At 42.8% G+C, this 24,942-nt stretch overlaps 1 protein-coding gene across 3 annotated transcripts in view; it reads left to right on the top strand.

Annotated features, from left to right (window-relative positions):
• Positions 1–24,942, top strand: part of LOC140196745 (uncharacterized protein C4orf54 homolog) — a 59,781-nt gene that overhangs the window by 18,853 nt on the left and 15,986 nt on the right. For 2 of the 3 annotated variants that reach the window (XM_072256465.1, XM_072256466.1), the window contains exon 3: positions 11,036–16,812. The exons of the other annotated variant lie outside the window; for it this stretch is intronic. The gene's annotated coding sequence lies outside the window, so the exon portion shown is untranslated. Of the gene's footprint in view, positions 1–11,035; positions 16,813–24,942 lie in introns of those variants that run through there. 3 annotated transcript variants of the gene reach the window in all.

Below are 24,942 nucleotides of genomic sequence, written 5' to 3'. Positions count from 1 at the left end.
GTCTTCGTCCATCCTGAACCTAACTCCTGCACTCAGTGCCTTTAAGCAATGAAGAGTCCAGCACATCGTTTGCAAGTTGTGATTCTGTGAGCACCACGATGTCAGTCTGTTTCTTGATGAGGCTGTGGGACACCTCCCCCAGTTAAGGAGAAAGTTTGAAAAGTTTGCAAGATTAGCTTAGTTGGAGTAGGAAGGTTGAGAATGAATTAGCTGCCAGGTGATCTGCTTTAATGTTATATTTATGACACAACAGGATGACTTGCTGGGACCATGTAGAGGACTTAACAAGCAAACATATTGTTGTGCTCTGGAGTCCTTCATAAAGCATACAGGTAAGTTTCCTTCCCTGAAGGACATTAGTGAACCATGTGGATTTTTACCATGATCGGATAATTCTTTGGTTGGCTTTACTAAGGCCAACTGTTATTTAGTAAAAGTTTCAGATTATTAGCCTAGAACAGGCTGCCAGGGGTAGTGGTGGAAGCAGATGTTTAAGAGGTGTTTAGAATGGGAGGGATGTGGATCATGTGTAGGTAGAAGAGGTTTAGTTTAATCTGGCATTGTGTTTGGCACAGTCATTGTGGGTCGAAGGTCGAAGGCCTGTTCCTACGCTGTACTACTCTGTTTTCTATCACCTAGGTTCCATCTCTGCTAAGGTGGGATTTCTACTTTAATATCTGGCTTGTTGATTCCCATTACTGCTTTATTAGTTTGGTAATATAACCATTTTAATGCAGATTCAAAGGTCAGTTGAAAAATATTAAATGAACATATAATTATCTGTTTTTTGAAAACTGAACACTTCATAAATACTGTGGATTCTGGATAATTGGGATACATCTGGACCAGTTCATTTTGGCCCAATTAAGAGGCTGGCCCAATTAGCCAAAGTTTCATGGAAATAGTTAAAAAGGCAGGAAAATGACAAACTGAGTAACAAATTATCCTCCAAGAGGACCATAACCTTGTCATAGGGTTTGGTGGCTTGCGTGCCTCAATGACCAGAGACATATATTGGTTGGAGTCAGGGCTTTATTAAGCTTTGGCTCTTGGCATGGTCACTCATGCCAAACAGGTCAAAGCATAGAGACCACATTGAGAGAGGCCCATCAGTCCTGCAGGTTCGGGGGTTCAGCTCAGGGCTAACAACCCTGACTGGTAAAGCAAAATTGTTACAGAAACAGCAATGAAGAATACATCTGAGTGTGATGGTATTCCTGAGTCTCCAACTAGGACTTGCATGACTGACATTAGTGAAGACTGACATGTTGAAGGAAGCCCTGAGCACCATCAGAGATAAAAGACCTTCATTGCTGCCCTAAATTCCAGCAACATAACAGGCAATAAGTAGTAATAGTGCCATTAGTTATCAACGGAGGAGTTCATCCATTGTATGCAATGAACAAAATCAGTGCAGGTGCCTAGTGCTGATAATGGGCTGCCTTCTTACAGTGCTATCGATGATTACATCCTCCTAATCTTCATTTTCATTGTAACATTCAAGATGATTGTCAATACCTTCAAATTCTTCAGAGTACACCTGGTCTTTTCTGGCCTCTCTAGGCCTGAATGCCTGAAACCGCAATGAGCAAAACATTTCAGAATTGTTCTACTGCTGTTTCTCGCCAGCTATCAATGACAAAAATCACTGTTTATTGAATACAAACACATGAAACATACTATTTAAAAACTGTTCACTTTGAGCACAGTGTAGCATCTAACAGCACGTGACTGACACTAGTTAGAAACTGTTTGGCAACAGTCTCCTGTCCCAATTAAGTAGCATAATGTTCCAAATAAACGAAGAGAATCCTGGCAATTTTCTCGATCAGTTTTTATGCTTTAAGAGTCATCACAAGTAAGTGGGTGCTCCAATTAACTGGTGGCCCACTTAAGTGGAATCCATTGTATTTTTGTTGAAGTGGACAATGTATGCGATAGGTTAGAACAAAATAAAATAAAATAGATAATTGACCTTAAGGAGTCTTATAGCTGACAAAGCAGATGAAAAGTAAGGAACTTGTCTTGAAATCTGTTTAAAATATTGTAAGGGTTTTCAGGATGATGTCTATAAATTTTACTTTCTTTCTCTAAAATCTTTCCAAAATTTCTCCGCACCCAATCAGTTATAAATTGTTATGTCAGCATTCCTCATTCATGTCACTTGTCACAAGTAGCTGCATGTTCTAATGACAAGATTTTATAAAGTGTTTGAGGTTTTTTTAAAATTTTCCTATTTCTGCCATCTTGCCATCTTCAGCTTCAGTTCAAATGACCCTGCATGCAGTCTAAACAAAGGGCTTCACCAGAAAGATTACTCAATATAACACATTTCATTGTTATCTTTAATAATGGAGTTGTGATGCCCCGGCCAGTTTTCAGTGATCCTACAAGTCGTAATCTTGAGTGGCCAGAGTCACAATCAGCTTTATTATTCCTGGCGTAGTAGTGAAATTTGTTGTTTTGTGGCAGCAGTGCAGTGTGAGACATGAAAATTACTACAAGCAATACACACAAAATGCTGGAGGAACTCGGCAGGTCAGGCAGCATCTACAGAAAAGATAAAACAGTTGAGGTTTCCCTCTCTCACCATTGTATTGCAATGTACTGCTGCCACAGACAACAAATTTCACATTATATGCCAGTGACTGTCTTCTTGCTGCTGCCATCAGGAAGAAGGTACAAGAGCCTCAGGACTCGGACCACCAGGTATAGGAACAGTTGTTACCTCTCAACCATCAGGTTCTTGAAACAAAGGGGATAACTTCATTCAACTTCATTTGCCCCATCACTGAAATGTTCCCACAACCTATGGATTCACTTTCAAGAATTCTTCATCTCATGTTTTTGATACTTATTGCTTATATATTATTATTATTATTTCTTCTTTTTGTATTTGCACAGCTTGTTGTCTTCTGCACTTTGGCTGTTCGCCCTAGTTGGGGGCTGGGGTGTTTCTTTGATTCTGTTACGGGTATTATTCTATAGATGTACTGAGGATGCCTACAAGAAAATGAATCTTAGGCTTTGTATATGGTGATATATATGTACTTTTCTAGCAATTTATAGTTTTTTTATTATTATTTATTACAATGTACTTCTGCCACAAACAAATTTCATGACGTATGCTGGTGATATTCAACCTGATTCTGATTCTTGGGGTCCAAGCTCATATCTCCCTGAAAGCAGATACACAGGTTGATAGGGTAGTTCAGAAGGCATATGGCATGCTTGCATTTATTAGTTGAGGCATTGAGTTCAAAAGTCAGGAAGTTACTGTAGGTTACAGCTTTATAAAACTCTAATTGGGCTGCATCTGGAGTATTGCATTCCGTTCTGGTCCTCCCATTATTATGTGGAAGAGGTTCACCATGATGCTGCCTGGATTAGAGGGCATGTGCGATAATGAAAGGCTGGACAAACGTGGATTCTTTTCTCTGGAGTGATGGAGGCTGAGGGAAGATCTGATAGAGGTTTATAAGATAATGGGAGGCAGAGATGGAGTAGGTAGATAGTGTCTTTACCCCAGAGTGAATGGTGTGATTGATGCCTTTTGGAAGCAGGTGTAACCAGACCAGAAGAATGGGTGAAACCAAGCAACACGCATCAAAGTTGCTGGTGAACGCAGTAGGCCAGGCAGCATCTCTAGGAAGAGGTGCAGTCGACGTTTCGGGCCGAGACCCTTCGTCAGGACTAACTGAAGGAAGAGTTAGTAAGAGATTTGAAAATGGGAGGGGGAAGGGGAGATCCGAAATGATAGGAGAAGACAGGAGGGGGAGGGATGGAGCCAAGAGCTGGACAGGTGATTGGCAAAAGGGATATGAGAGGATCATGGGACAGGAGGCCCAGGGAGAAGGAAAGGGGGGGGGGAACCTAGAGGATGGGCAAGGGGTATAGTGAGAGGGACAGAGGGAGAAAAAGGAGAGTGAGAGAAAGAATGTGTGTATATAAATAAATAACGGATGGGGTACGAGGGGGAGGTGGGGCATTAGCGGAAGTTAGAGAAGTCAACGTTCATGCCATCAGGTTGGAGGCTACCCAGACAGAATATAAGGTGTTGTTCCTCCAACCTGAGTGTGGCTTCATTTTTCCGGTAGAGGAGGCCATGGATAGACATATCAGAATGGGAATGGGATGTGGAATTAAAATGTGTGGCCACTGGGAGATCCTGCTTTCTCTGGCGAACAGAGCATAGGTGTTCAGCAAAACGATCTCCCAGTCTGCGTCGGGTCTCGCCAATATATAGAAGGCCACATTGGGAGCACCGGACGCAGTATATCACCCCAGCCGACTCACAGGTGAAGTGTTGCCTCACCTGGAAGGACTGTCTGGGGCCCTGAATGGTGGTGATGGAGGAAGTGTAAGGGCATGTGTAGCACTTGTTTCGCTTACAAGGATAAGTGCCAGGAGGGAGATCGGTGGGGAGGGATGGGGGGGACGAATTGACAAGGGAGTCGCGTAGGGAGCGATCCCTGCGGAAAGCGGGGGAGGCAGGAAAGATGTGCTTAGTGGTGGAATCCAGTTGGAGGTGGTGGAAGTTACGGAGAATAATATGTTGGACCTGGAGGCTGGTGGGGTGGTAGGTGAGGACCAGGGGAATCCTATTCCTAGTGGGGTGGTGGGAGGATGGAGTGAGAGTAGATGTGCGTGAAATGGGGGAGATGCGTTTAAGAGCAGAGTTGATGGTGGAGGAAGGGAAGCCCCTTTCTTTAAAAAAGGAGGACATCTCCCTCGTCCTGGAATGAAAAGCCTCATCCTGAGAGCAAATGCGGCGGAGACGGAGGAATTGCGAGAAGGGGATGGCATTTTTGCAAGAGACAGGGTGAGAAGAGGAATAGTCCAGATAGCTGTGAGAGTCAGTAGGGTTAATGCGTGCATCGGCTTGTAATACTCTAGACGTATTAGAATGGAATGGGCTGCATCCAGGTGAACAGATTTTCCTCTCTGGGTGGATGCATATTTTTCTATACAAATTGCATCATTACACATGCATACAAACACACTCTAACAACAAATTGAAATGCTCACACTATTGCAAAGTCAGGTCACGCACACGCACACACAAAATTTCCATTTTGTGTGTATGAGAGAGACCTGTCTTTGCGTTAGTTTTTCCATTATGCGTGTACATATATAAACTGGAATTGTTTTCCTTTTCCTAAAGCCGATTCCTCAATAGATATTGAACCCATGAACAAACCCTCAATTTATAAAATATTATTTCTGTTTTTGCATTATTGCTAATTTAACTATTTAATATACATATATACTTACTGTAATTGATATTTGTTTTTTTCTATATGATCATGTATTACATTGTACTGCTGCTGCTAAGTTAACAAACTTATGTTGGTGATATTAAACCTGATTATGATCCTTGTGGCAAACATGATTGAGAGGGGCTTTGACAGGGGTGAACGTCATATGCCCTGGTACGCACAGTACATGCACAGATACAAAGAAAAACTTAGTTGCAGCAGCATCACAAGAAAAGAACAAAAGAGTTGTTTTAGTGCAAAGTGATCAATTTGGTTGTAGTGTACAATAAAGACTGGGATAGATGAAACAAACAAAGGAGTTCTTCTCATTAGTGAATGGTTCAATGACCAAGGGACACATATACAAAGTCCTGGGTAAAAGGACAGGAGAGGTGTGAGGAACAACTTAGGGGTGGTAGAAACAGATATTCAAAAGGAAAATCTTGAAGGGAAAATAATTTAAAGGACGCTAGGAAAGAACAGGATATCAGATTATATTCCACTAAGAACTAGTATAGAACTGATGAGCCTAAATGGCCTTCTTCCCTGCTCCAGGAAGATTCCAATTCTCGACAATTCACCAATTCTGCAGCTAACCACTGCATCAAGAGTTGGATCCAGTGACTTTTGCTGCAATTGGGTTGGAATGAATCAACTGTGGGACAAAGATCCAAGTGCCATTCTGCAATCACAAAAAGTAGCTCAGAATAATAAATGACTTAGTTCCTTTCCGATATGTTCCCAGATATATTTATAGTCAATTAACTTTTTGTATCATATTTTTGTTCTAATGTTGGAAATGAAATGCCTGTTTGAATCAGTGCTGTTAAAAGGCATTCCCATGGTGCTGTTGGGGGGGGGGGGATGGAAGACAGAATTTCAGGATTTACTCAACCACAATGAAAGACTTGGTGATACATTTCCTAGTCAGGGTTGTGTACAGTGGGGACCCTGTGCTGTTCCCCTGTTTCTGATGCTGTTGGCTTTCTTGATTGAATTTAGGAGGTACCGGTGTAGTAACCCAGGCAAGTACCTGGAGTGCATTTTATAAACAGCACAATTTGCGACCTCTGTTTACTGGTAGTGGAGAGAATGCCTGTTCAGAGTGATAGATGAGCTGCTGATCTGTCCTGGGTACCGTTAAGGTTCCTGGATGTTGTTGGAGCTGCACTTACTCAGGCAAGAGGGGAGTATCACAAACAAGAGAAAATCTGCAGTTGTTAGAATCCAAGCACACACACACAAAATGATGGAGGAGCTCAGCAGGCCAGACAGTATCCATGGAAAGGGAAAAACAGTCGATGTCTTGGGCCGAGACCCTTCATCAGGACTGGAGAAAGAGTAAGGAGGTGGGGGGTGGGGAGGAAGAAGTAGAAGGTGATGGGTGAAACTGAGTGAGGGGGAGGGGTGATGTAAAGAGCTGGGAAGTTGATTGGTGAAAGAAATAATGGGCTGGAGGAGGGAGAATCTGATAGGAGAGGATAGAAGGCCATGGAAGAAAGGGAAGGGGGACGAGCACCAAAGGGAGGTGATGGACAGGTAAGGGGATAAGGTGAGGGAGGGCAATTACCAAATGTTCAAGAAATCAATGTTCATGCCATCAGCTACCCTACATCACCTCCCTCACTACCATTCAGGGTCCCAAACAGTTCTTCCAGTGAGGTGACACTTCACCTGTGAGGCTGTTGGGGTCATCTACTGTGTCTGGTGCTCCCAGTGTGGCCCCCTGTATATCGGTGAGACCTGACGTAGATTGTGAGACCGCATCGCCGAGCACCTATGCTACGTCCGCCAGATAAAGCAGGATCTACCAGTGGCCACCCATTTTATTTGTACTTCCCATTCCCATTCTGACACATCTGATCCAACACTGAGGTCATAAACACTTTCGGCACTCTCTACTGCCGTGATGAGGCCAACTCAGTTTGGAGGAGCGACACCCTATATTCCATCTGGGTAGTCTCCAACCTGATGGCATGAATTTCAATTTCTCGAACTTCGGATAATTGACCCCCTCCCCACCTCTCCTTCATCATTTCCCGTTTCAGTTTCCTCACCTTAAGTTATTGCCTGCCCATCACCTCCCTCTGGTGCTCTTCCCCCTTTTCTTTCTTCCGTGGCCATCTGTGCTTTCCCGTCAGACTCTCCCTTCTCCAGCCCTGTATCTCTTTCACCAATTGACTTCCTAGCCCTTTGTGTCACCCTTCCCCCTCTCGAGTTCCGTCCATCACCTGCCACCTTATACTTCTTCCTCCCCTTCCCCCACCTTCTTACTCTGACTTCTCATCTTTTTGTCTCCAGTCCTGATGAAGGGTCTCGGCCTGAAATGTCGACTGTTTACTCTTTTCCATAGATGCTGCCCGGCCTGCTGCATTCCTACAGTATTTTGTGTATGTTAAGAAGAATATTCCACTACATTCCTAATGTGACTTGTCGGTGGAGCAAAGTCTTTGGGAAGTCAGCTGTTGAGGCCCTAAACTCTGGAATTCTTTTCCTAGACTGCTGTACTTCTCCTCCTCTCTCTCTCTCTGACCAAGCCCTGGGTTATCTGAATCAACATCTCCTTCTGTGCACCTTCTTCAGTTTCTGATGCCACACATAACTTTATAGAACAATGGAACCTTTTTGTTCTACTAAAGGCACTGTGTTAATGGAAGATGTTGTCTTTGTCTGAATGCCCAGCGAGGCTATCTTTATCTGCTGTCAGTTACAAAGGGAGATTTGTTTACTTTGCCATGGAAACCTGTGTCTCTGGCAGATCGCTGGCTGACGAGCATTCACCATTTAATGGACTTACTCAGCTTCCGAGTAAAGCCTATGAAGGTCACTCCTCAGGACTATCACGGTCAAAGATATCTGCACCACATTCTGCAGCTCCAGGTCTCACCAGAGCAAGGAACATTTATAATTAACAATGAGAAAGGACAGACTCAGAAACATCTGCTGCTGAAAAACGAACAAAGAAACAAATGATCAAATTACAGGCAGATTTTTGAAGGGGGCAGGACAGGTTGCTGAGGCTATTTATTTTAAAGCACGTTGTGAATAGAGAACTTTATAAATAGACTACAAGTGGCAGTTCTAAACTTTATATTTCAGACATTTGGCTCTGGCAAGATCACTGCATCCAATTAGATGTATGTCATGTTATGAATCTCATCAAGGGTTTGGAATGTGCTGGAGACTTACGGGAATGGACCCAGGACTTCAGCTAATGAGAGGAGTGTGGGGAGAAGTTGGGGCAAGTAGAGATTAATGTTAAATATTTAGTGCACCTCATTAACACAAATCAGTCAGGTTGTACTAAATAAGAAGTTTCTTGTAACTGAAATTCAAAAGTCTACAAATAGAAATCCAAAATAGAACCAAAAATGCTGGAAACATCCAGCAGATCATGGAACATAGAAATCTACAGCAATGTTACAGGCCCTTCGGCCCACAGTGTTGTGCCAACCGTGTAACCTACTCAAGAAGCAGCCTAGAATTTCCCTAAGGCTTAGCCCTTTATTTTTCTAAGCTCCATGTACCTATCTAAAAGTCTCTTAAAAGACCCTGTTGTATCAGCCTCTACCACCGCCCCTGGCAGTGCATTCCACACACTCATCACTCTCTGTGTGAAAAACTTACCTTTGACATCCCCCCTGTACCTATTTCCAAGCACCTTAAAACTATGCCCCCTCGTGCTAGCTATTTCTGCCCTGGGAAAAAGCCTCCGGTTATCCACACGATCAGTGCCTCTCATCCTCTTATACACCTCTATCGGGTTACCTCTCATCCTCCATCACTCCAAGGATTCTCATAAGGCATGCTTTCCAATCCAAGCAACATCCTTGTAAATCTCCTCTGAACTCTCTATATAGTATCCACATCCTTCCGTAATGAGGTGACTAGAACTGAACACAATACTCCAAGTGGGGTCTGACTAAGAGCTGTAACATTCCCTTATGGCTCTTGAACCCATTTCCACAGTTGATGAAGGCCAACACACCATACGCCTTCTTAACAACACTGTCAACCTGTGCAGCAGGTTTAAGTGTCCTATGGACACAGACCCCAAGATCTCACTGATTCTCCACATTGGCAAGTCTTACCATTAATATTATATTCTGTCTTCAGATTTGATCTATCAAAATGAACCACTTCACACTTATCTGGGTTGAACTCCATCTGCCACTTCCTAGCCCAGTTCTGTATCCTAGATCAAGCAGTGTCTGTGGAGAAAGAAGCAGAGATAATGTTCCATTTTGGAGATCCTTCAACAGAACTGATCTTGAACCCAAAACATTAACTCTGTTCCCCTTTCCACCTGGCCTTTTCCCAGCATTTCCTGTTTTTGTTACTCGTTTGCATTGGTTGGAGAATCTGAAATAGAATTAATGAAATTGAAAACCAGGTCTGAGCCTAGATGAAACGCACAAGATGTTGGGTGAACACACTGAGTCAGGCAGCATCCATTTAGGGGATTGGACATTTGCTATTTTGGATCATGCACTTCACCTGGATTGAGGGAGAGGAGTAAGGTGGCCAGTCTAAAGAGGTAAGGGGAAGGAGGGGTGATCGTCAGATGGAGAAGGGAGGAATAGAGATAACTGGGAAGTGATAAGTAGATGCAATAAAGGGCTGAAGATGAAGCAATCTGATGGGAGAGGAAAATAGAGCATCAAACCAAGTGAGGGAGCTGGGGGGACACATGGGAACATTAGGGGAAGAGGTCCCGGTGGGAGGAGTGTGTGGCAGATGGGCAGATAAAAATGGATGGAGGAGGGATACAAACTGGGTGGTGGGAGCTGAGCTGTGTAGGACAAACTGGTATACCAGGAGGAGAGAGAGAAAGGGCGCAGGTGGGGGCAGTGTACTGTACTGTACTTTGGAAAATTCAGTCTTCATGGCATCAGATTGTGGACTACCCAGGAGGAATATAAGGTACTGTTCCTCAAGCTTGCTTCACTGTAGCAGTGAGAAGTCCAAGGACCATCAGGCAGGTGTGGGAGTGGGAAGGGTAATTAAGTGGCTGGCAACTGGAAGTTCCACTCTCCGTGGAAGCTGGAGCATGGGTGCTGGGCGATGCTGTCAGCTAGATAGCACTTGGTCATTTAGTGAGAAGATTTTTCTTCACAATTGGAACTTTCAAAACAGTATTGGTTAATTCAATGAAAAAAGTTGGTAATTTGGTTTATTATTATCACAGGCGCCAGGTATAGTGAAAAACTTTGTTTTGCATGCCATCCATACAAATAATTTCATCACATCAGTGTGTTGAGGGAGTAAAATGAAAAAGCAATGATAGAATGCAGAACAAAATGGTTACAGTTACAGAGAAAGTGAAGTGCAGGCAGGCAATAAGATGCAAGGCTATAAAGAAATAGATAGTGAGGTCAAGAATCCGCCTTATCATACAAGTAGAAATTCAATAGTCTTAAAACTGTGGGATAGAAGCTGTCCTTGAGGCTATTAGCATGGGCTTTCAGGCTTTTGTATTTTCTGCTTGATGGGAGGGGGTAAAAGGGAATGTCTGGGATAGGTGGGGTCTTTGGTTGTGTTGGCTGCTTTACCAAGGAAGTACACGACAATGAGGAACTAATTGATCACTTGGCCAAAGAGTTGTCCTGGCTACACTGGACTGGATGATTTCTTCCTGTGGTATAATATTTGGCTATTCTTTATCACTTATGGCCTCATGGTGTCTATCTGTTTATATCTTTTAAGTGGAATAACAGATTATGCATGTAGCCATGTAATTTTTGAGACTAATTCTGGTATTATCTATGTTTGTCTAGGAGGAGATGAGAATGAAGAAATTTGTAAGAAGATTGCTTTGCAAAGCAAGGAAACTTTTTTAAAACATCCTTAATATTTTCCTATTCTAAAATGTAGTTATGTGTGTTTACTATAATTGCATTACTGTTCAGAATAAAACCAAGCTCCTTTTTTTTTTTGGAAACATATACAAAGGTTATTTTATGCCAAATCATCAATGCTTACAACCAACACTGGCAATGTCTGAGTTTTCACTCAACACAGTTTTTAAAATGGTTTGTAAATGGAGTAAAGTTTGTGTGTTACAGCACTTGAGCTGTATGAGGGTCAGTGCAGTGAGCACTTGATAAGCTAATGTCCTGCTTTTGAACATTTAGCAATACTCAGTGATCCTGCCCGAAAGTGTGCTGCTTCTGTATTTGCAATGCCAGAGGACTCAAGAAGATACTATTGCAGTCAAAACCTTATTTATTTTCTCTGATAAACTGTAAGAAACAAGAAAGTGAAGGATAATGTTGTCTGCTTGATAGTAATTCCCCAGGTCCATACCTCAACCGTGCAAACTTCAAAGCATCAATCTTTAGCAAGAGAACTGTACAGAATGTGTCTCTGCTTCGCAGAGTTCCTTGTCTGATTTTAGAGTATTAAACTTTGATTCAAGTTCTCTGACCTTGTTCTAGAAATAACTAGATGCACATTTCATCACAACTTTGTGACTATTTGGGAATTACTTCACCTTGTTGTATGGAAGAATTTTGTTTGAAGCTGCTTAACTTTTTTTTAAGCAAAAAAGTCAATTGAGTTAGCATTTGGTTTCCATGAATGGTTCAGTGTTCATTTTCAAACGCTGAAATGGTGTAAGCTGCACGGATCCCAACCACAGATAAGAATAAAGTCAGACACATTAAGCACAATAATAGTAATGATAGAAAATTGTACCCTTGGTATTTTATTGCAAACCCTTTCCATTTTGCTTTTTATCATTATAGTCACTTAATACAACTTGCTTTCTAACCAGGGAGTCAATCCTCTGGGTGCACTTAATTACAATATATTGCGATGATCTGCGCTGGAAGTGTAATATTATTATAACCAATCCCAGTTACACATTTGCTTTAACCATCCAGCTGGAATCTACATTTAAGTTTGCAACCTGAAATCAGGATTTCCAAGCAATCAGCACAGGATACTGTGCATATAGAATACAGCTATATCTTAGTGCTTGCATTTCAGGTTACAATTTCAGATTTCCTGGTTACTGTAGTCTCATAGTCCATAGTAGTATTTATGTATATGGATGACCCTCTCAGCTTATCAGGGAATGTGTGGTCAGATACAGAGCCTTCCTGTTTACATCATTTCCAACATTTCTCAGGGCTTCTATCAATACTGTTTGCACTACTGTTGTATCAGGTGAGAAATACCAGTTACATATCATGTCACCACTAAGGCAATAACTTACTCAATTTTTAAATGAATGTTGGAAATACTCAGATGCTTGCAGCAATGAGAGGCTCTGTCTGCCCCTTCTTATAGCCAGTAGTTCTCCGGCAGACATTTCATTTGTCCCCATGGTGACAATAATGGCAGTCAGTGAGTGGCAGCGACGGTGTTGGGGCAGTGCCTTTTAACAGGCACACCTGTTTCACTGCACACTTTGCGTAAAGCACTTTGCTGAGGCTCAGTTTCTTAGAGAGACATTCCTAGCATTCACGGAGGATTTGTCTGGAAGCCACCGCTCAGATTTGGGTGATTTCCAATTTGTTTATTGAGATGGTTTCCAACTTCCCTTCCCAGGAACATCTGCAGAGAAATCCCACAAATTCAATGAATTTTCAAATGCTCTTGGCTGATCCCTAAAATCCCTCTGGCCATTTAACGCAAATGAACCTGTAACAGCTCACAATAGAACTGACCAATCAGTCCACCTCCTGTACTTTTGCTGTGGTTCTGAGAATTAGCCTCTCTAAAATGTCCAGCTGCTTCAGACACGGCATCAATGTTCAGAAGGGTGCTGTGGACAAGGGGCTTCAGTTTTGCAGAGACTGAAGGAGCTGTGTTTGGTCTTGGAAGAGAAGATAAGGGGGAGAGTTAATAGAGCTGCACGAGGTAGGAAGGGTTTTGATGGAATAAACCTGGAAACACTGTCTCGTGTTGTGAGAAGGATCAGTAAGCAGAGGCGCAAAGCTTAAAGGCATCAATTATACAGCCATGAGAAAACTGGGGATTTTTTTGTAGTAAGCTATGATACGGAATGCATTGAATGAAATCAGAAGCTGAACATTCAATTGTAAACATCAACAGGGCATTGTAAAAATGCTTGAGGGGTAGGGGGTACCCTGATATGCCCAGTACCCTCTTTACATGTGGTAGCATTTTAAGTGTTTCTCTCTAATCCACTCAAGTCCTGCAAGGCTCCAGGATCCTGCATTCATCTTTTGGGCTGATTGATAATCCCTGTTTGCAAATTCTTAACCACTGCTGGACTTGCCTTTGGCTCGCAAAGTCCTAAACTCTGGAACTTATACCCTAACTTCTGTACCTGACTCTCCTACCCCAAGATGCTTTTTCAACCTCCCTCTTTGACCAGGCTCATAAGCAGTTGTTCCATATACTGTACTTCTTTTGTCTGTGTTAGATAAAAACAAATGTAGAACTGTGGTGTTACGGAACATATATTGCTACCATTTTAGCCCATAGTATGTGCACTTTCAGATTAAGTAGTCCAAATGGCATCAAACAAACATTTTATGTACTTGGAAGTCACAAAGCAGAAATGTCAAAATCCCACTCCATTCAGCACTTAGTATAAAATATGTTGCTCTGAAGTTGGGGCAAGGCCTTTTGAGGGAGATCAGGAAACACCTCTATGGATAAAGGGCAGTAAAAGTTAAGTGTTGGGTTTTACTGATCTTATTTACTGTTGTGGTTTTTTAATGATAGGGTTTGGCCGGTCTTAAAGTGGTTCCTGCCAAATAGTAACCAGGATAGTTTCTTGTCTAAAGTTTGACTGTCACTCAACAATCTCTCTGATGGTTTTACTCCTTGAGACCTTCAGCAAGGGAATGAAAATTATGCAATAACAGGTGCATGTCTCAGGCTAACATTACAGTGGTTGGGGATGAAATTAATTTTGTGAATAAAAGAGAATTTCTTTCTCTATAATTACTGATTGCGAACATTTTTGGAGCTGCAAACATTTTTTTTGAGATTGTCATGAGAAGCAGAGGCAGAAAAGAGACATTTTCCATGTAAGCCCATGCTATCCATTGTCCTCACCTACACTATTTCCCATCCCTGAACGCCCTTAAGAAGAATGCACCTTCTTGAATTACCGCAATCCTTAAGTGCAGTTCAGAAAGGAACTCCCGGTGACTTTGACGGACCAGTAATAATTTTCCAAATCAGGATGGTGTGTGACTCGGGAACTCGTGGGTGGCAGTGTTCCCACGTGCCTGACACTCTTCTGATTCACAGCGGTAGAGGTTGTGAGTTTGCAATTTGTATTTTGTAGCTGGTACGCACAACATCCACTATATGTTGGTGGTGGAGAGAACAAATGTTTAGCTTGTCAGAAAGACTCACCCGGATTAGTCTTTTTTATCTTGCATGGCGCTAAACTTCTGGAAATTTGTTGGAACTGCAGTCATCCAGGCAAGTGGAGGGGTGGCTATTGTGCATTGCTGATGATGGAAAAGCTTAGGAGGTAAGTCATTCATCATAGCCACTTGGTGACTATTTCAGTTGATTTTCTGGTTACTGGTGACATCTGTATTGATGGTTGGAGACTGGGTGATGGAAATGTCACTGAGTGTCAGGAGGAGGTGCTTGAGCTTTGCCTTCACCCCCAATCTGCCTCCTTTGGAAAACTCATCGCAGCTCAGGGCGAGCCAATGTTTTGTGCTTGGACTGCAGGAAGTCCCTCAAGCCAAGTTGGATGAAGGTTGAACATTCATCTTCTATATCTACCTGAATTCCTTTTTTTTTTCAAATTCAATTTAGTAATTGTTTCTTTGAAAAGCATAGAAGGAAAGGGAACACCAGATCAACTTCTCTGCTCTGGGGAGTTCAAATAGAGGAGTTCTGACAAAAGGTCATCAGCTCTATTTCTCTCTACAGACATTGCCCGAGTATTATCATTGTTCATCATTTATAGTTAATATCTCCAGCATCTGCAGTTTTTCTTTTTTTTTGAGAGTAGTCCTTGGCTGTCAGAGAAAACAGAAGAGGAATTTTCCTGGGTCCTTAGAAATCAGATGGGTAGGATGTTCCCTTTATTAAACCCATTCAATTTTCTTAATTCAAAGCAAGGATGTTCTTTGGGAATTACCATAAGACCATAAGACAAAGGAGCAGAAGTCGGCCATTCGGCCCATCGAGTCTGCTCCGCATTTTATCATGAGCTGATCCATTCTCCCATTTAGTCCCACTCCCCCGCCTTCTCACCATAACCTTTGATGCCCTGGCTACTCAGATACCTATCAATCTCTGCCTTAAATACACCCAATGACTTGGCCTCCACTGCTGCCCGTGGCAACAAATTCCATAGATTCACCACCCTCTGGCTAAAAAAAGGAAAGTCCATCAGGGAAAGTCCCCCATCTCTCCACACCCAATAATTATTAATGATACTATTCATCTATTTAAAGTATCTCTTAAAGCGGTGAAATTTACATACATACCCATACCCCTTCTTAAGAGAGAATATCACATGGGTGTTGTCATAGTTTGTGTCCTGACTTTCTGTATACTGACTTGCCCCTTGCAGTCTAGAAAACCTCAGCAGTGGAGCAGGAGAAAGTCCAAACACTCCCTTGCAACTGAACTGGCTGTGAAAGAGTATACAGAAGTGAAAGTTTGCAATGTTACATCCTCAGGGAAAGATCTGCACAACAACAGGAGAGAAAAAAAACACATTGTTTTGGCCACAACATTAGAGCATTCCATTCCACATTTGTTGACACCACTCTGAAGTATTTGTAAAATGATAGGGCAAGTGGCTCAAATACCAGCTCAGTCAGTTGAACAAGGAGGGAGTTCCAAATCTGGCACTGTCCCTGTCTGGTTTAAGATGTTACATTATTTGTGTGGAATGTGAACTGTTCACAACTGTTGTCAAATTTCAAAAGCTGCTAAGGCTCGAAACTTTGTTGAAACTGCCTGTGTTTTTCTTCTAATTCTTTTCCGTCACCTTGGTTGGTGCTTTCAGTGAACTACTTAAAAGCTCAAGTACAAAACCACTGCCCTGGGTGGATTGTGATATGCCTTTGTACACCCTCCCTCCACCCAGCTGAATTTTGTCATGTTTGCCTTCTGCAATCGCACTGTTGAAGTTTGATATTGTCTAGTATTTACACTGTTTCCCCAAGTATGCAAAGTGTGTGAGAGCATGTGAGAAGATGGTACGAGATGCGAGGAAGATGGCTGGTGCTGCCACCCAACTGTGAAGCCACCTGGGATGATTGAACACAAAGCAGCAGAAAGAGGAGCAGTTGGTTGAGAGCACGAATGGGGTAGACGTGAAAGGAAATGAAATTGAAGAGGAATTTAACTGCAAAAGTGGACAGAGGAAAATCAGCCTGAAAAGTTCTCATAATTAAGGATGAAGCAACATAAAGACATTGTTACAAAACTGGAAATTGCACTAGTCCAGTGTTGCACAGAAGGAAAGTATTTTTAAACAGTGTTAATAGATGGATTGTTTCATATCCCTTTATAAAGCCAATATGGAAACAAATGTATTAGCCAATGATTTGTATGTATTGGATTTGCCTAATAAAACTCATGTAATTTTCCAGCGACAGTTTATTTTGTTTGCTTCCTCTCTGCAGTTATTCATTAGATTGACGGAATTATCAAGTCATACAGTCATACCTCAAGGTAAATATTCTGATAAATCAATGCTGAATAAATTGATAATTTAACCAAGGAAATTAAAATTTTATTTATGCTAAAAAGTATAAAAAATGAACTATCAGATTATTTGTTTGGAACATTTACTTAACACAGCAAAGTCATACAGTTTACCAGTGACTCATAATTTTTCAAAGCACTTTACTGCCAATGAAGTAATTGTGAAGTTGGTCACTGTAGATTGTTATGCTGGACTTTTCTTTCTCAGGAGATCATTCTTAATGGGTTCTCTGCCAGACCAGAGTCCCTGCGTTTCTATTTAGAACTTAAGTAGAAGGAGGAAGAGGATATTTGATCCAATGAACATACTAAATGAATGAGTATAATGAAGACTGAAAATCGACAGACTCCGGTGAAAGATCCATGAACCGGGTGAAGAGATTTCTTATTGTCTCAGTCTTAATAGTCACCCAAAGATCATGTCCATTAGCCCCTGATCCCAGGTAGAGAAACCAAACTTCAACAACTCTTACTTACTGCGGCATTTGTGCAGGATTTGCTGTAGTTAAAGAGAAATGAAAGCAAATTCCATGGTAAACCAAAGACATAAAATGAACCTCAGTTATTAGGAGAAGCTAAAAAAAAAGCCAGTTCTTCTTGGAGTATTTATTTAGCAGTCCTGTTCCAAGTATCATAGTTTCAACAAGGTAAGCACAGAGAAACTTTCCAATAGCAGGAGTGAAAACAGAAAACAATGAAAATGCACATAAGGTCAGGCAGCATCTGGGGAGGGAATCAACATTCCAGAAGAGTCCATAACCAAAATACAGTGCTTGAAGGAAAATGGCTAAAAGGGTGGAGCAAGCAGATTTAATGGGAGCATTCATAACTGTGGTTAGTTTTGAGCTCCTTATCAAAGAAAGGCTGTGCTGGCATTGGAAAGGGTCCAGAGGAGATTTATGAGAATGATTCCAGGAATTAAAGGGTTAACATGACATATGAGTTGCACTTGAGGCTCTGGGCCTGTAGTTGATGGAGTTTAGAAGGATGTGGGGAGATCTCATTGAAGCCTATCAAATATTGAAAGGCATAGATAAATGTGCAGAGGGTGTTTTCTATAGTGGGGGAGTCTAGGGCTAGAGGGTGGTGAACCTGTGGAATTCATTGTCACGAGCTGCAATGGGTATATTTAAAGCAAAAGTTAATAGGCTCTTCATTAGTAAGGGTGACAAAGTTTACAGGGAGAAGGCAGGAGACTGGCAGAGGGATAATAAATCAGCCAAGACAGAATGGCAGATCAGATGCAATGGGCTGCTCAGCTTGCTCCTGCCCCACCGAACTCATTTCTGCATACCTCGACACGGTTTTATCCCCCCTTGTTCAATCGCTTCCTACCTATGTTCGTGACACTTCTTATGCTCTTAAACTTTTCAATGATTTTAAGTTCCCTGGCCCCCACCGCTTTATTTTCACCATGAATGTCCAGTCCCTATATACTTCCATCCCCCATCAGGTAGGTCTCAAAGCTCTACGCTTCTTTTTGGATTCCAGACCTAATCAGTTCCCCTCTACCACCACTCTGCTCCGTCTAGCAGAATTAGTCCTTACTCTTAATAATTTCTCCTTTGGCTCCTCCCACTTCCTCCAAACTAAAGGTGTAGCTATGGGCACCCGCATGGGTCCGAGCTATGCCTGCCTTTTTGTTGGCTTTGTGGAACAATTTATGTTCCCAACCTATTCTGGTATCTGTCCCCCACTTTTCCTTCGCTACATCGACGACTGCATTGGTGCTGCTTCCTGCACGCATGCTGAGCTCTTTGACTTCATTAACTTTGCCTCCAACTTTCACCCTGCCCTCAAGTTTACCTGATCCATTTCCGACATCTCCCTCCCCTTTCTAGATCTTTCTATCTCTTTCTCTGGAGACAGCTTATCTACTGATGTCTACTATAAGCCTACTGACTCTCACAGCTATCTGGACTATTCCTCTTCTCACCCTGTCTCTTGCAAAAATGCCATCTCCTTCTCACAATTCTTCTGTCTCCGCCGCATCTGCTCTCAGGATGAGGTTTTTAATTCCAGGACGAGGGAGATGTCCTTTTTTAAAGAAAGGGGCTTCCCTTCCTCCACCATCAACTCTGCTCTCAAACACACCTCCCCCATTTCACGCACATCTGCTCTCACTCCATCCTCCCGCCACCCCACTAGGAATAAGGTTCCCCTTGTCCTCACCTACCACCCCACCAGCCTCTGGGTCCAACATATAATTCTCCGTAACTTCCGCCGCCTCCAACGGGATCCCACCACTAATCCCATCTTTCCCTCCCTCCCTCCTCTGCTTTCCGCAGGGATCACTCCCTATGCGACTCCCTTGTCCATTCGTCCCCCCCATACCTCCCCACCGATCTCCCTCCTGGCACTTATCCTTGTAAGTGGAACAAGTGCTACACGTGCCCTTACACTTCTTCCCTTACCACCATTCAGGGCCCCAGACAGTCCTTCCAGGTGAGGTGACACTTCACCTGTGAGTGGGCTGGGGTGATATACTGCGTCCGGTGCTCCCGATGTGGCCTTCTATATATTGGCGAGACCCGGCACAGACTGGGAGATCGTTTCGCTGAACACCTACACTCTGTCCACCAGAGAAAGCAGGATCTCCCAGTGGCCACACATTTTAATTCCACGTCCCATTCCCATTCTGATATGTCTATCCACGGCCTCCTCTACTGTAAAGATGAAGCCACACTCAGGTTGGAGGAACAACACCTTATATTCCGAATGGGTAGCCTCCAACCTGATGGCATGAACATTGACTTCTCAAACTTCCGCTAATGCCCCACCTCCCCCTTGTACCCCATCCGTTATTTATTTATTCACATTCTTTACACACATTCTTTCTCTCACTCTCCTTTTTCTCCCTCTGTCCCTCTGACTATACCCCTTGCCCATCCTCTGGGTTCCCCCCCTCCCCCTTTTCCTTCACCCTGGGCCTCCTGTCCCATGATCCTCTCATATCCCTTTTGCCAATCAACTGTCCAGCTCTTGGTGCCATCCCTCCCCCTCCTGTCTTCTCCTATCATTGTGGATCTCCCCCTCCCCCTCCCACTTTCAAATCTCTTACTATCTCTTCTTTCAGTTAGTCCTGACGAAGGGTCTCGGCCCGAAACGTCGACTGTACCTCTTCCTAGAGATGCTGCCTGGCCTGCTGCACTCACCAACAACTTTGATGTGTGTTGCTTGAATTTACAGCATCTGCAGATTTCCTCGTGTTTGCAATGGGCTGTGTAGTCTAATTCTGCTCCTATGTCTTATGGTCTAAGAGTGGTAGATTTACACCGTCCAAGGAAGGATATTTGCAAGGCAGTACGAAAAGAACAGGAGAATTAAACTAACACAAGGAGTCTATCAAAGTGCCAATACATTTTGGTTTTAGTTGAGTTTTAAGGGAATGAACTTGCTGACTTTTTTTTTGCTTCATCCTATCTTACATTCCTTTGTCAAGATGTTTAGTGACACATGCCAACAAGTTGACCTGATTACAGTCAGTTCAATGAGGTTGATCTGTCTTTGAGCTTTTGATACAAAGCAGAAACCAAATGAAGTAGTCATTGTGCACATGGAACAGAAAGGCTTTATGCAGCAATGAAGTAATTACACATTCTTTTAAGTAAAGCTAAGTGAATTACGGGAAGAATGTAGACGACAGTTCAAGTAGGCTGAAGATGATATTTAAGGTACAGAGCCATGTTGCCAGCACCAGCACTGGAATCCAGAGCAGGTGTTGCTGGAATTGACATGTAAACTGAAGAGAGTGACAGGAGAGCAAGCTGAAACCTGAACTCACTGAACTACAATTTCTTCCTTGCAAGCAATGGGCCTCTCAAACAATTATGCAAACAGAAGAAAGGAAGTGATCAATGAAAGGCAAAATACCCCTGAATTTCTTTACAACCTGTAATATCCCTTTCAGACACCACAGGGTACTTTGCAGCCAAAACAAAAATACTCCTTATGTACAATCACTGTTAACCCACAGTCAATGATTCAGGGACAATGTCTTCCCTCCACCATCAGATTTCTGAACAGTCCATGCGCTGAAGGGTGGGTTTCTGTGCTGTACTGTCCTATGTTCCAGAGCTGCACACAACACTCCACTTACACAGAGTAAGTGCTTTATAAAAGTTCATCATGACTTCCTTGCTCTTTGAACTCCACCGCCTCATTTTGTTTTATCCTGCCGCTATATAAATATACCCACAGTTGTCCCTCTTCCTGTATTCCTTTGGTTTATATTGCCTCTTTTCATTTTCCACAGGACTTCACTCTGCTCTGTTCATTATTGTGGTTGCATGTTTGGTTTAGTTAAATTTTTTGGTTGTTGCCAACTCCCCAGGATGTTTCAATAGGTACATTTAATGTCAGAGAAATGTATACAATATACATCCTGAAATTGAGTTATTTCACATACTAAGCTTCCCTTGAGAAATTTCAGGTTCGTGTGATGAAGGTTTTGTCAAAATTATGTAAGGGCAAAAGCTCCAGGTTTTACACTCGATTGACAATGATGCAATGGCAGTGTCATAGCATCATTGAGTATGGAAATGGGTCTTTCAATCCAACTAGTCCAAACCAGCCAGGATTTCCATCTAAACTATTTTCATTTACCTGTGTTTGGCCCGTATCCCTCTAAACCTTTCCTATCCTGCACCTGTCCAAGTAGCTTTTAAATGTTATTATCGTACCTGACACTTCCTCTGCAGCTTGTTCCATATTCTGACCACCCATAGTGAAAAATTGCCACTTAAGTTCCTATTAAATCTTTCCCCTTTCACCTTAAATCTATGTCCTCTAGTTTTTAATTCCCAAGCCTGGAGGGAAAAAAAACTGTGTACATATTGTACATGCCCATCATGATTTTATACACCTCCATGAGTTCATCCTTCAGGATCCTATGCTCCAATGAGAAAGTCCCAAGCTGCTCTACCGTCCCTCGTGGATGAATAGTGGAGTGGTTGCATCGCATCCTGGTATGGAGACTCTGAAGCACTGGATCACAAGAGGCTGCAGCTCCATCACCGGCCCAGACCTCCCCATCACTGAGAATGTTTTCAAAAGGTGGTGTCCCAAGAAAGTGGCACCATCACCATCTGGGACATGCCCTCTTCTCATTATCACCATCGGGGGTGGGGGAGGGACAAGATCTTCATCCAATGATTCAGGAACAGCTTCTTCCCCTCTGCCATGAGATTTCTGAAATGTCTATGAACGATAAACACTACCTCATTATTTTTTTTTGCATTCTTGGTAATTTATGGTAATTTCATGCCTTTACTTTGCTGCCACAGCAACAAATTTCACACCATATAAGTCTGATGATTATCCTGATTCCGATTCAAGTCCCTCAACAGATCAGGTGAGCGTGCAATTTGCAGAGGAACCTGTAGGCGGCAGCTTTCCTTGTGTCTGCTGCTGCTGTTCTTGCCGATACAGGCTGCGTGTTTGGGAGCTGCTGTAAACTTATGAATTATATATATCTTCCATTGAGCCCTCATGTCTTTGATCCGTGGGACAAATGCAGCAAATAACTTGGTTCAGCGCACAAAGTGCTGGAGAAACGCAGCAAGTCAGCAGCATCCATGCAGGGAAGTGGACAGTCATTTCAGGTCAGGGTCTTTCATCAGGACAAGGGGAGATAGCCAATGTAAAATGGGGGTAAGGGGTGGAGCAAGGTGGATCCAGGTGAGAGCGATAATAGGGGTACGGAAAAGGGGAGAAGAGTGGAAATGATGTGAGAAGCTGTGAGGTGATAGATGGATGTGAAGTAGATGGAATTTGATTGATAGGATAGGACTCAATGGGCCAAGTGGCCTAATTCTGCTCCGTGTAAATTAATCCGGATTTACAAGGGGTGATTGATAAGTTCGTGGCCTAAGGTAGAAGGAGTCAATTTTAGAACACTTAGCACATTTATTTTTCCTACATTTACACACTTCGTCCAGCGGTCGTGGAGCATACAGATCCCTTCTTTGTGGACATCGGCGTCTTGGACCTCCAGAAAGTGGTCCACACCAGGGGTGATTGATAAGTTCGTGGCCTAAGGTAGAAGGAAATGAGTTATTGACTTCAAATTTTCTGCATTTTCACACAGAGTTGAACTGCACGTGCATGTAACGAGAGCTGTATAACTCATCTCCTTCTACCTTAGGCCACAAACTTATCAATCACCCGTGCTGTGCTTCTACAAAGAAGAGATCCGTATCCACGACCGCTGGATTATGTGTGTACATGTAGGAGGGGACTATGTTGAAAAATAAATGTGCTAGGTTTTCTAAAATTGACTCCTTCTACCCTAGGCCACGAACTTATCAAGCACCCCTCGTATTATGCCTTACGGTCTTATAGGGAGGATAGTGAACCTTAGAATAAAGGGAAGGAAGTGAGGAGGGGAACTGGAGGGATATGTGGGGGGGGCAGATCAAGAGTGCTGGGGTGATAAAGAGAAGGGGTGATGGGGTTGATGGGATAAGGGTAAAATGGGAACACAGAGGAGTGGTTACTTGAAGTTAGGAACATCGATGTTCATGCTAGCAGGCTGGAAACTATCAACCTCCTTGGAGACAACCTACGACGTTGAGAAATCCAGCTACCAGTGCAAGAAAAAGATAATGGGAAACTGTAAAACTTTCTGAACACCTGATCAGCAAAATGGGTGTCCTCAGATGGCCAGTTGCAACAAGGATATTTAAGGCAATGTTATCTATGTCCGAACTCCTGGCACTGCTCTGTAACAGGAAACTTTCCCATTAATGCCCTCAGCTCCACTGAAACATAATCTGGGTTAGAAAAGCCAAAGGTCTGAAGGAGTGGGAATATGTTAACCAGAACAATTTTGGGGACCTCCTATCTCAAACATGAGAAGATAATTGCTGGAGTAGACCAAACTGATGCTCACAGTCAGGAATGAGTGCTTGTAATCAGGTGAGATTTCCAGAACTCATTAATTAACATGTTGTGGGTGCACTTTCACCATTTCCTTTAGAGGGATGAAAAAGGGAGATAATCTTAGTTATATTGAATAGAAACAGACCTTGCATCTATGCCAATCACCATGCCTATCCCTACTAATCCCACTTCAAAGTCAAAGTAAATTTATTATCAAAGTATGTACATGCCACCATATACTATCTTCTTGCAGGCACCCTCAGGAAGATAAAGAAATACGGTAGTTTCCTTAACATCAGTACTTATCAAGGAGAAGGACGTGGAGAATAGAGAGATCAGTACTGAGTTTATTGATATGCTAGTGCATTTCAAGGTAAAGGAGAAGGTAGTGTTGGATCTCTTAAAGAGCATTTAAGTGGCTAAGTCCCCAGGGACTAATGGGATATGCCCCAGGTTATTCAGAGAGGCAAGAGAAGACATTGCTGGGGCCTTGACCAATATCTTCATGTCTTGTCTAGCCACAGGCAAAGTTCCGGAGGACTGGTGAGTAGCTAATGTTGTTCCATTATTCAAGAAGAGAACCAGCAATAACCCTGGGAACTATAGACTGGTAAGCCTCACATCAGTGGTAGGGAAGTTACAAGAGAGAATTCTTAGGGATCAGATTTATGAGCGCTTGGAATACCATGGGAGAGCCACTGTAGCTTTTTGCAGGGCAAGTCAAGTCTTACTAACTTAATTGAGCTTTTCTGACAAGGTGATGAGAATGACTGTTGAAGGTAGAGATGAGGATGTTGTCTATATGGGTTTTAGTAATGCATTAGACAAAGTTCCCCATGGAGGGCTCATCCAGAAGATTAAGATGCATGGGATCCATGGAGAATTGGCTGTTTGGATTCAGAACTAGTTTGTCCATGGAAGACAGAGGACCTATTCTAGCTGGCAGTCTGTGATTAGTGATGTTCCGCAGGAATTTGTACTGGGACCGCTGCTGTTGGTTGTGTACATAAACGACCTGGGTGAAAGTGTAGATGATTTGATTGGTAAGTTTGCAGATAATACAAAGATTGATGGTGTTGTGGATAGTGTAGAAGTCTGGCAAAGAATAAAACAGGATATAGATCAGTTGGCA

Source organism: Mobula birostris, chromosome 4 (assembly GCF_030028105.1).
Source record: "Mobula birostris isolate sMobBir1 chromosome 4, sMobBir1.hap1, whole genome shotgun sequence".
NCBI classification, from domain to species: Eukaryota; Metazoa; Chordata; class Chondrichthyes; order Myliobatiformes; family Myliobatidae; genus Mobula; species Mobula birostris.
Note: the sequence above shows the minus strand (reverse complement) of the source record. Positions and strands in the feature narration are given on the sequence as shown.